Source organism: Dermacentor albipictus, unplaced genomic scaffold (assembly GCF_038994185.2).
Source record: "Dermacentor albipictus isolate Rhodes 1998 colony unplaced genomic scaffold, USDA_Dalb.pri_finalv2 scaffold_13, whole genome shotgun sequence".
NCBI classification, from domain to species: domain Eukaryota; kingdom Metazoa; phylum Arthropoda; class Arachnida; order Ixodida; family Ixodidae; genus Dermacentor; species Dermacentor albipictus.
The window spans coordinates 2,408,318-2,418,443 of NW_027225567.1; the positions used below are offsets into that span (position 1 = coordinate 2,408,318).

A 10,126-nucleotide genomic window follows, 5' to 3' on the forward strand; every position below is an offset into this window, starting at 1 on the left:
GATATATTGTGATGTTAGTGCTTCAAAAAGAATGTGAGCGATAGCGTGCAGAAGCCAGTGCAATGCATCTGCAATTGCGCGAATATGTGGCGGCGATTCAAGATATGCGCCATGCCAGCTTGCTGATTGGTTGAAGGAATATCTCGCGAGGAGCGTCACAGGAAGGGCTGTTTCGTAAACGCCATTTTGACGATGCGTGACGTTGCGCTGGGCCGCCATTGCTGAGATTTTCCGCCATAATTTTTGCTGTGACGAGCCGCGCGAATTATGCTAATGAGCAGCCATATGCAATGGCAGCCGAGAGGAATGCGTATCGCCACACTTTCCCCGTCGTTTGGCGCCACGAAAATCGTTTGTTCATAACGCGTGCTCATAGTATTTGCATGGCTCTCGGGTAGTGTTGGCATTTGTGTTTGGGGCCATCATTCTTTAAAAGAACGCGTTTATACAAAATAATATTGGTTGAACATAGCAAACTTTCGGCAATGTTGTCCACTTTTCACTGCTGCATTCGTATTGTAATCAAGATTAATGCCTTTTCGCACAATGAAACGTTATGACAACGGCCTCTTTCTAATTTATAAAAAGAAATGTACGCAAGGCGGCGCCTTGAAGTTTCCTCTCTCGGTGCGAGTAACCAGCGAAATGAACAAGAGATGGCAGCGCCGGCGCTTGCGTCGCTCTAGTGGATATCTCTGGCGCCCGCAACGCTATCGGTGATATTCGGCCGTTTCTCAGCCAGCCGAGCCGGGCTAAGTCACTCGCGTTTCACGAGATAGCAATAACGTGGCCTAGAACGTGCGCGCATCACCACTGGTAGGTCGCGTATGTTGTCTCAAGCAAGAAAACAAGCGCGTTGGCGCCAACATGCGATGACTCATTCCATTTTCCGGGGACACGCATTCTAGCTATTGCAGCAGACGACGGCTTGTACGCAGCAGACGACGGAAGCGAGAAGCGTTTTGGACGGAATAATCATACGCTTCGAGATAGCTGCTTTATTTTTACTGCGGAGGAAAACTGTTTTGCTTTGCCGATAACGCGATATTCAGTGCCTTCATTTCAATTTCTTAGGCGAAACGTCAAGTTGGCGTCACGTTACGTAAGCAAAACTGGGCCACCAGCGCCATTTTGTTTGCGTCGCGCCTACGTCACGCACCGAAGAAAATGGCGGGATGTCCAGAATAGCGCCCCAGAATGTGGCGGCCTAGAGTCGCATTTTCACCGGAACGCGAAAACTTGAAATCACAACTGCAAAAATATGCCAGTGTCGTCTGCTGTCAAAGGTCGTTGCCCACCTTGAACACCTTTGCTCCGCCGAACGGTTGCCAGCTGTCAACAGGCCGCGCCGCCCAATAGGAGTGCGCGTGTGATCCGTTCGTGCGGATTGAGCGTGCGTCGAATTTTGCGACACCTTCCGCCTTTTGGGCCTCCGCACGCGGGTGGGCTAGGGCGGAACGGCCGGGCGGTTCGACCATGTGCGGGCCCAAAGCTACCGCCATTTCCACGGGAAGCCTTAGCAGGCGCACGCGGATGCCACACATCAAACCGGCTGGGCAGCGTCGCGTCGCCCAAATTCCGTGACTGAGACGGTCGACGGGACATTTGGGGAGCGCATGGGCATTAGCGGTGACCTCAAGCACACCCCCCCCCCCCCCCACGCTCCCCTTAAGCTCGGGCCTTCTACCCTTTCGTTCCGAGCGGGGGTGCAGGTGCAGTTCTAGTGCCTTTTCTACGGTGCAGCCACCAATCCGCTTTCTCTTCACGCGTGAGTGTTGCCCGCGTCCCCACTTCGCGGAACCCATATGCGTGCCTCATTTCCGGTTATTGGCCGATACAGCAGATGTGGGCTCGTCCTACGCTTTGCTGTGGTCGCCTAAACTGGGCCACAAAATAACAGCTAGGTCAAGTCCCGAATCTCAAACTGACTCGTGAGAAAATTCCAAAGAAACGCATCTGAAAGTCGAATGACTGATGTCAAAACTAGCGAGACTTTCACGCGAAACTCATCTCATGTTCTTAAGGTATTCATTTTGCTTCATTTTTTTCTTTTATGTGCTCCGTGTATGCGATGTTATGTGAGCTGGCGCTGCAGACGACTTGGTGCAACAAGCCTCGCTAGGAAAATGTTGATTTTTTTCCGTCGATAAGTTAATCCCGCGAAATGATGCTGACGCTACCGTGCCTCCACAAGCCACCATTGCAGGGCGCATTTCTTATGGTAGCATCGCTACAATGCATACGCATACCTTGATTGCGAGCGTGAGGCGAATTGCATCTTTCCACCACCTGACACACGGGTGCAGGGGTCACTAATGTCGAGAAATCACGCAGCGCGCGTTCTCGCTTGCCTAAATATTCCTTTCATTTCATGATTTGCTCCCCTACAACCTTGTGACTTTCGCGCAAGGCGCCTCTGCCTGACACATGCACTGCTCAGCGGCAGCATTTCACACATAGCGCCACCACGTAAAGTAACGCTGGTAACGTGCAATTGGTGCACCGTCACCAACGGCACTAGCTGCGACGTAATATGGCCGAGATACCGGCGAGCCGTGCTCATCATAAACCGGTGGCTCACGCAGAACTCGCTTAAGATAGCTGGGTCGTCGGGCACAACCAGCGGATATACCGGTGAGTGCTATACTTTGGGACGAACATGAGCGGGTCTTGACTCAGGCGGCACCATAATGCCATTCGGACAGCGATCGCAGGCGTCCGTCTTTTTTTTTTTTTTTTTTGCTCACGACAGTACTATCGGCCAAAAAAGTAAATGGACCACGGCTTAGGTGGACGGAGCGGCTGCGGGGCCACACCGGGGCGCTGCTATCTCGCTCCGCGCGCTGACGGCGAGAGTGCCCCGATTGACGCCAGACTTCGCCCTCACTCTCACGCGGGACCTCATCAGGTTTGATAAATTTCTACGGCGCAGTTCGGTTGCTCTGGTGCTGATGGTTGCGACGAAGGGGACCGGGCATTGCCGATAGTCTACAACGTGGCGCTGTCGCACAGTAACGGGCGGCAGCCGGAGATCAAACCGCGACACTGAGAAGGAACGAAGACCCGTTCCGATTGTTTTGCTTATATTCACCTTATCCTTCATAATATTGCATGTCGCCAGCGTTCACCGCTGCTCGATCTTAGGCAACAGAACCTAAGTAGCCACAACGGCGGCTACGGTGATGCGCGCTCTTTCACGCCGGCGAGGGCACGGCTTTTCTGTCGAGATTACTTTTCGGGCATTGTCTCCAGCAGTGCGTTTAATATTTATATCAGCGACGCCCCTGAAAACTGCTTCAATTAGCTACTACAATGCGTAGGCCGTTATGAAACTTTTCAAAAGTACGGCCAGAAAGAGCTAATTGGGACGACGAATCGAAATAACTGGTCAGTCGTGAAAGTTTATTCACGGAAGCATTCCATGGCTTGAAGGGGTCCTCAGTGCAATGAAATGTTGCCGCCGACCGCGATGACTTGACTTACTCGCCTTGGCAACGAGAGCGCCGCCGCTATAGCTTCGGACGTCCGTGCAGCGCTTCCCACACTATCGCGCCGACGTGAAAGAGCGCGAGTCACCGTAGCCGCCGTTTCGGCTACTTGTGCGGTGTTGCCTCAAATCTAGCAGTGGTGGATGCCGGCGACATGCACTAATATGAAAGACAAGGTGAATATAAGCAAAGCAATGAGAACTGACCTTCGTTCCCTCTCAGGGCCGTGGTCTGATGCCCTGCGGCCACCCGCTACTACACGACCGCACCATGTGCTGGACTACTGGCGATGCATCGCGACCGTCAGCACCAGATTAACCGAACGGTGCACTAGAAATTTATCAAGCGTGACAAGGCTCCGCGTGAGGGCGAAGTCTGGCCTCACCCGGGGCACTCTCGCCGTCAGCGCCCGGAGCGACATAGCAGTGCCCCGGTGTGGCGCCGCAGCCACTCCGGCCACCTAAGCCGTGGTCCGTTTGCTTTTGTGGCCGACAGCACATATACGTATATAGTCGTGTACCACTTTGTGTCGACGAAATAAGGACGGAGGCAAAGCTCGCTCAAGTCAGTGCGCTTCACATGTTCATCCGCGTTTTAGATCAAGCTGGGGAAGAGAAAAACACCTTGTAAGACAAAGCACACCACCGAGTGACAAAGGTGACAACTTTTGCGACTTTCTCCTGCGTCAGGGCTAACGCTAATCTGTCCACGTCGAAGCAGCGTCGATTCAGCCCGTGGTGACACTACTTGGCGCGGTCAAACGTGTGCAGAAGCTCCGCCTGAGTAGCTGTCCCTTCATTGCCACAGAAAGGGTTCCCCGGGTATAGGCAGGGCTTCTGTGTTCAGAACGGTGCACATGTGCCGCGGAACGTGTGGTGGTCAGGCCGTGCATTGATTAAGAGCCATGCGTTCTATTTCCTATCAAATCGAACGGGGGCAAGTATGCCACGCTCCCACTTCATTGCCGTGGTGCACCAAATGACGAGTCACGAACGGTGCACTGGTGTTCAATAGGCGGCACATAAACCCTTTTCTCTGGAGCGCATGACTGCAGGCAAAACACTAACAACGCAGCTGCTGATTTGTCCAAGGCGCTTGCTTAACAGTGCACCACCCGAAAGCGCTTTGTGGCTTCCACTGCTTGAAAACATGTCTCAAACCGGCCAGAAAAGCATTTCTTTAAGCCGCTGTGCGTTCATTAAGCGCGCTAGAAAGATGTGGCCAACTATGCCACGAACAATATCTTAGAACTGTACAAATGGCTCCCACAGTCAGAATGGCCACAATACCGACAAGTCCTCTGCCAAATTGGGTGGGTCCGACGTGCAAGTCGTTCCTGCACAGTCCATTGTCTCCCCAACATATTGCGAGCATGTACAGTGGTGAGCAGCCTTGTCTAGAGCGCGGCGACAGTGCTCTGCAGTGCAAATCAGCGCCACCTAACGTTACGCTCTGGGTTTGAGATAGGCCTCCCGCGCGCATGCGCGGCAGAAACAGAGGCATGCCTGCTCATCGCTTCCTTGTACAGCCACCACCTTGCGAGTTCGTTTCGTGCCGCCAGGGACGCGCTGCCTGCAATTGTGACCCTTTGACGGCGGCGAGGGCATCGCTATGACGCCATGTTTCACGAGTGTAACGAGACGGCCAGGCAAGCAAGCGCGAGTGATAGCAGGTCACCGCGCATTTCTGCACAGGAACCACTCGCCGCGGCCATAATGTCTTTAGGCGTGTATCTGCACTGCGTATTTAGCTAAGGGCCACAGCCGACGAAAATAGGCGACGAAAATAGACACCAACCATATAGGCCCAATTCTCGCACTCTTAGCCTGGTCTGCGCCTGAAGCGCACGATCACCCGCTATCGCTTGGACGTGCTTCAGAAACGCGCTATCACCCGGGGCTCTATTCTGGACACGCATGGCGGCTGCACGGCCGCCATTATCCGCCATGTTTACTCTCTGATTGGCTGTCGAAAGGTCACGTGTTTTGAAATTTGTGCCGGGAAGCGGAAGTATTGCAAAATGCAATTTTGTGTTTTCATCAAGATGACGAAACGTGACGTGGAGCTGCAAATTTTATGGACTAATACACTTTTTTGGTCCTTGGCAGATATATCGTGATGTTAGCGCTTCAAAAAGAATGTGAGCGGTAGCGTGCAGAAGCCAGTGCAATGCATCTGCAATTGCACGAATATGTGGTGGCGATTCAAGATATGCGCCATGCCAGCTTGCTGATTGGCTGAAGGAATATCTCGTGAGGAGCGTCACAGGAAGGGCTGTTTCGTAAACGTCATTTTGACGATGCGTGACTTTGCGCAGGGCCGCCATTGCTGAGATTTTCCGCCATAATTTTTGCTGCGACGAGCCGCGCTAATTATGCTAATGAGCAGCCATATGCAATGGCAGCCAAGAGGAATGCGTATCGCCACATTTTCCCCGTCGTTTGGCACCACGAAAATCCTTTGTTCATAACGCGTGCTCATAGTATTTGCATCGCTCTCGGTTGGTGCTGGCATTTGTGTTTTGGGCCATCGTTTTTTTAAAGAACGCGTTTATACAAAAGAATATTGGTTGAACATAGCAAACTTTCAGCAATGTTGTCCACTTTTCACTGCTGCATTTGTACTGTAATCGAGATTAATGCCTTTCGCACAATCAGACGTTATGACAACGGCCTCTTTCTAATTTATAAAAAGAAATGTACGCAAGGCGGCGCCTTGAAGTTTCCTCCCGCGGTGCGAGTAACCAGCGAAATGAACAAGAGATGGCAGCGCCGGCGCTTGCGTCGCGCTAGTGGTTATCTCTGGCGCCCACAACGCTATCGGTGATATTCGGCTGTTTCTCAGCCAGCCGAGTCGGGCTGAGTCACTTACGTTTCACGAAATAGCGATAACCTGGCCTAGAACGTGCGCGCATCACCACTGGTAGGTCGCGTATGTTGTCTCAAGCAAGAAAACAAGCGCGTTGGCGCCAACATGCGATGACTCATTGCATTTTCCGGGGACACGCATCCTAGCTATTGAAGCAGACGACGGCTTGTACGTAGCAGACGACGGAAGCGCGAAGCGTTTTCGACGGAACAATCATACGCTTTGAGATAGCTGCTTTATTTTTACTGCGGAGCAAAACTGTTTTGCTTTACCGATAACGCTACATTCAGTGTCTTCATTTCAGTTTCTTAGGCGAAACGTCAAGTTGGCGTCACGTTACGTAAGCAAAACTGGGCCACCAGCGCCATTTTGTTTGCGTCGCGCCTACGTCACGCACCGAAGAAAATGGCGGAATGTCCAGAATAGCGCCCCCGATATCATTTGCACTTGCTTGCCTAGCCGCCCCGTGATACGCGCGAAACGCGTTGGTTTTCCGGCCGCTGTTACATATCGTTCAGCGCGGCCCTGGCGGACTGAAGCGCAAGCACTGAGGCCGAGAACCCACGAGCAGGTACCGCCTTATTTTGGCCGCGCATGCGCACGAGACGCATAGCTCAAACCCAGAGCGTAACGTTAGGTGGCGCTGACTTGCTCCGCAGAGCACCGTCGCCGGGCTCTAGACAAGGCTGCTCACCACTGTACATTTGGTTTGCTGCAAATGCGTGAGTGGACACCTTTGCGTGAATTGCATATGCGTAACAGTGGCTTATGTTTCTAATAAAGTTGCTATCTGACGCTTTAACTGCACGCAGTTCAAGTCAAAAGAAAACAGTGTTTAACGCCCAGATGGAACAAGCGGGATGTAGAGGTAGGCTTACAAGAACTGCGCCCCGATGTTCCTTTAATGCGTACCTAACTTCAAATACATATTGGCATTCATATTTCAGCCATAGGCAACCACGGCAGATTTGCCATAAGCAGCTCGACCTCCAAAGGTAAAACACCTCTTGCACGACAACAACACACCTACTACAACACAAACGGCAACGCTTCTTAAATGTAGCATTGCAAGACGGCGTCAGGAATAAGAAAATAAAATGCCCTCACTTACCGTATCTGTATCAAGCACTGTCGTTCAGAATAGCCGTCCGGGTCGTCGGTGCAGCGTTCAGCCCTCGTGTGCTTGACAAGCGAGTAGGCGACTGGCGTGACCACCGGCACCACAGAGAAAGAAATTCAACAAGAGGGGACACTCTTCAAAAACTGGCAACAGGAAACACGTCACGCCTAGTTTCAACAACATCCGTTAGTTGACGCGAGCATCAGAAAAAAAAGAATGTGAAATAAACTTCCAGACAACGTTTTATTTTTTTTATTCCTTCCCACTAAAAGTGAAAGTGTTTTGCATGTAAATGAAAACACTTTGCAACTTTTTCTTGCGTTGCCTAGCAACAAGCTAGCGGCACGCCAGGCGCGCGTGCGTATACGTCATGCGCCAGACAAGCCGCAGGAGTGAGCGAGGCGGGTCGTACGTGCGAAGCTCGCGTGCTCGGCGACCCGTCTGTTTTGGATATAGCCCATTTTTTGGGGCTCCCGGTCTTCTCTATGCTTTTCTGGCGTATCGTCTTCATTTCGACACGGCACCACTGCACTACTGGACTACGGCAAGGTGAGAAATTGTGTCTGACAGTCTGCGGCGCACTTTAAGCACTTTTAGGCTTAGTTTGAGCGGCGTTGTTAGCGAAAAACAGCTCCGCCGTCCTGGCGCAGTTAATTTGAGTTAATGCCTCGTCCTGGGAGATGTTTGCGACGCTTTCTATGAGCCCCAACATTACTGTAACTTATTTCGGTAGTTTTTAGGCACGCTTGTCACGCCCGGCTTATTGACGCAGTAAGCGAAAACCGGCTCGGCCGTGTGACGCATTTGCGCGTGTACAGGGTCGTTCAAAATATGTACGAACACGGCGAAGCGTGGCCGCGCTCCGCGGAGCGTCAGCGCATCCGGCGCGGCCGCGCATCGAAACAATGTGGCGCAGGCGCACAGGAGACTGCAGCTGGTGCTTCGTGTCGTCTGCTACAGCGCGGAAGCGCACCGTGCTTGCTTTGCTGGGAAGCGCACCTAAATGTGTGCTGGCAGCGCCCAGACGTGCCGAGATGGCATTGTCGCATTTTACTGACTGCAGCGCGTTGTTGGTTCCGCATACGGCAACTCAGCAGCATGTGTTCGCAGTGGAGCATTCTCGGTTAAATGCAGGTGTTGTTTGAAATTTCTTAGCTCTTGTCTGGATTGGTTTATGCTGGTAAATGCCCAAAAGTGACTCACGCTATCCTAGATGTCGACGTAGTAGAGGGATCTAGATCATTCCGACCGCCAGCGATTCTTACCATGCACGGATACAGCGCAATTAAATGACCGTCTTTCCTTCCGCCTCACAGACACCTTCATAGACTTCCTTCCACCACCACTCACAGACCTTTCAGTCTGTGAGTAGTGGTGCTGCCTAACTCTCCCAGGGTTCTACTAGGACACATAAATACCCAAGAAAGTGGATGGGAAAACGGCGCCGCGGTAGCTCAATTGGTAGAGCATCGCGCGCGAAATGCGAAGGTTGTGGGTTTGGTTCCCACCTGCGGCAAGTTGTTTTTTCATCCACTGTAATTTGCATTAATTTATCGTTTCTTTATTTCATTTATTAGGCACAGGTAATTTCCCCTATGTTGTCCTTGGTGTCAGTGTTTGTTGGCCTTCTTATGATAAACTCCTCAACTGTCACACCGCTTTTGTTACTGAGGCAGCATAAGAAATAAGCAAGAAATGAAAAAAGTGACATCACTACTTTTAAAACTGACAGCTTGACGTTTGTCAGCCGATGAACATAAAGAATGGGCTGTGGATCGTGCTTCATCCAAGATCATCAAGAATCATCCAAGAAATCATCCAAGAATCATGCACTAGTACAGAGCAGTCGCTTAGCTTGGCACTTATTTGCAGCAGCCTATCAGCCGCGCCAGCGGATGAGAGATTGCCGTACCCAAGCTAACTCCCTCTGCCAATTGATACCCTTCCATAGGACTGAACAACGCGCTGCAGTCAGTAAAATGCGACAATGCCATCTCGGCACGTCTGGCCGCTGCCAGCACACATTTAGGTGCGCTTCCCAGCAAAGCAAGCACGGTGCGCTTCCGCGCTGTAGCAGACGACACGAAGCACCGCCTCCAGTCTTCTGTGCGCTTGCGCCACATTGTTTCGATGCGCGACCGCGCCGGATGCGCTGACGCTCCGCGGAGCGCAGCCACGCTTCGCCGTGTTCGCATATATGAACGACCCTGTACATGCGTGCACTACGTCGTAGGGCCTAAGACAGACAAGTTTTCGCGCATTCTGTGCCCCCCAACATTATTATAACTAGCGTCGTTATATTTGGGGTAGTTTAGAAGCACGGTTGCCGCGCCCAGCTTATTGACGCAGTTAGCGAAAAGCAGCTCGGCTGTGTGCCGCAGTTAGTTTCGCGTGTGCTGAATCTTACTAGTAGAAGTTCGTGACGTATTCTCTGACCCGAAAAAGTATTGTAACCTATTTGGTACCTTTTTGGGATATCTTGAGGCTTGCTCGCCGCGCCTGGGGATGCGAAGGTGTTAGCAAAAAAGCAAGCCGGCCATAGTGAGTTAGTTTTGCGTGTACTTAACTTTAGTGGGACAAGTTTGTGACGCATTTTATAGCCCTGCAGCAACATATACCTTATTTCGGTACTCAAGCTTCTCGAAAACGC

The 10,126-nt window shown here is 51.8% G+C and overlaps 1 protein-coding gene across 1 annotated transcript in view; it reads right to left on the bottom strand.

Annotated features, from left to right (window-relative positions):
* LOC135917813 (uncharacterized) overlaps window positions 1-7,595 on the bottom strand; it is a 49,783-nt gene extending 42,188 nt beyond the window's left edge. The window contains exon 1 of the mRNA XM_065451414.1: window positions 7,468-7,595. The gene's annotated coding sequence lies outside the window, so the exon portion shown is untranslated. The remainder of the gene's footprint in view (window positions 1-7,467) is intronic.
* Window positions 7,596-10,126: the final 2,531 nt, after the last annotated feature.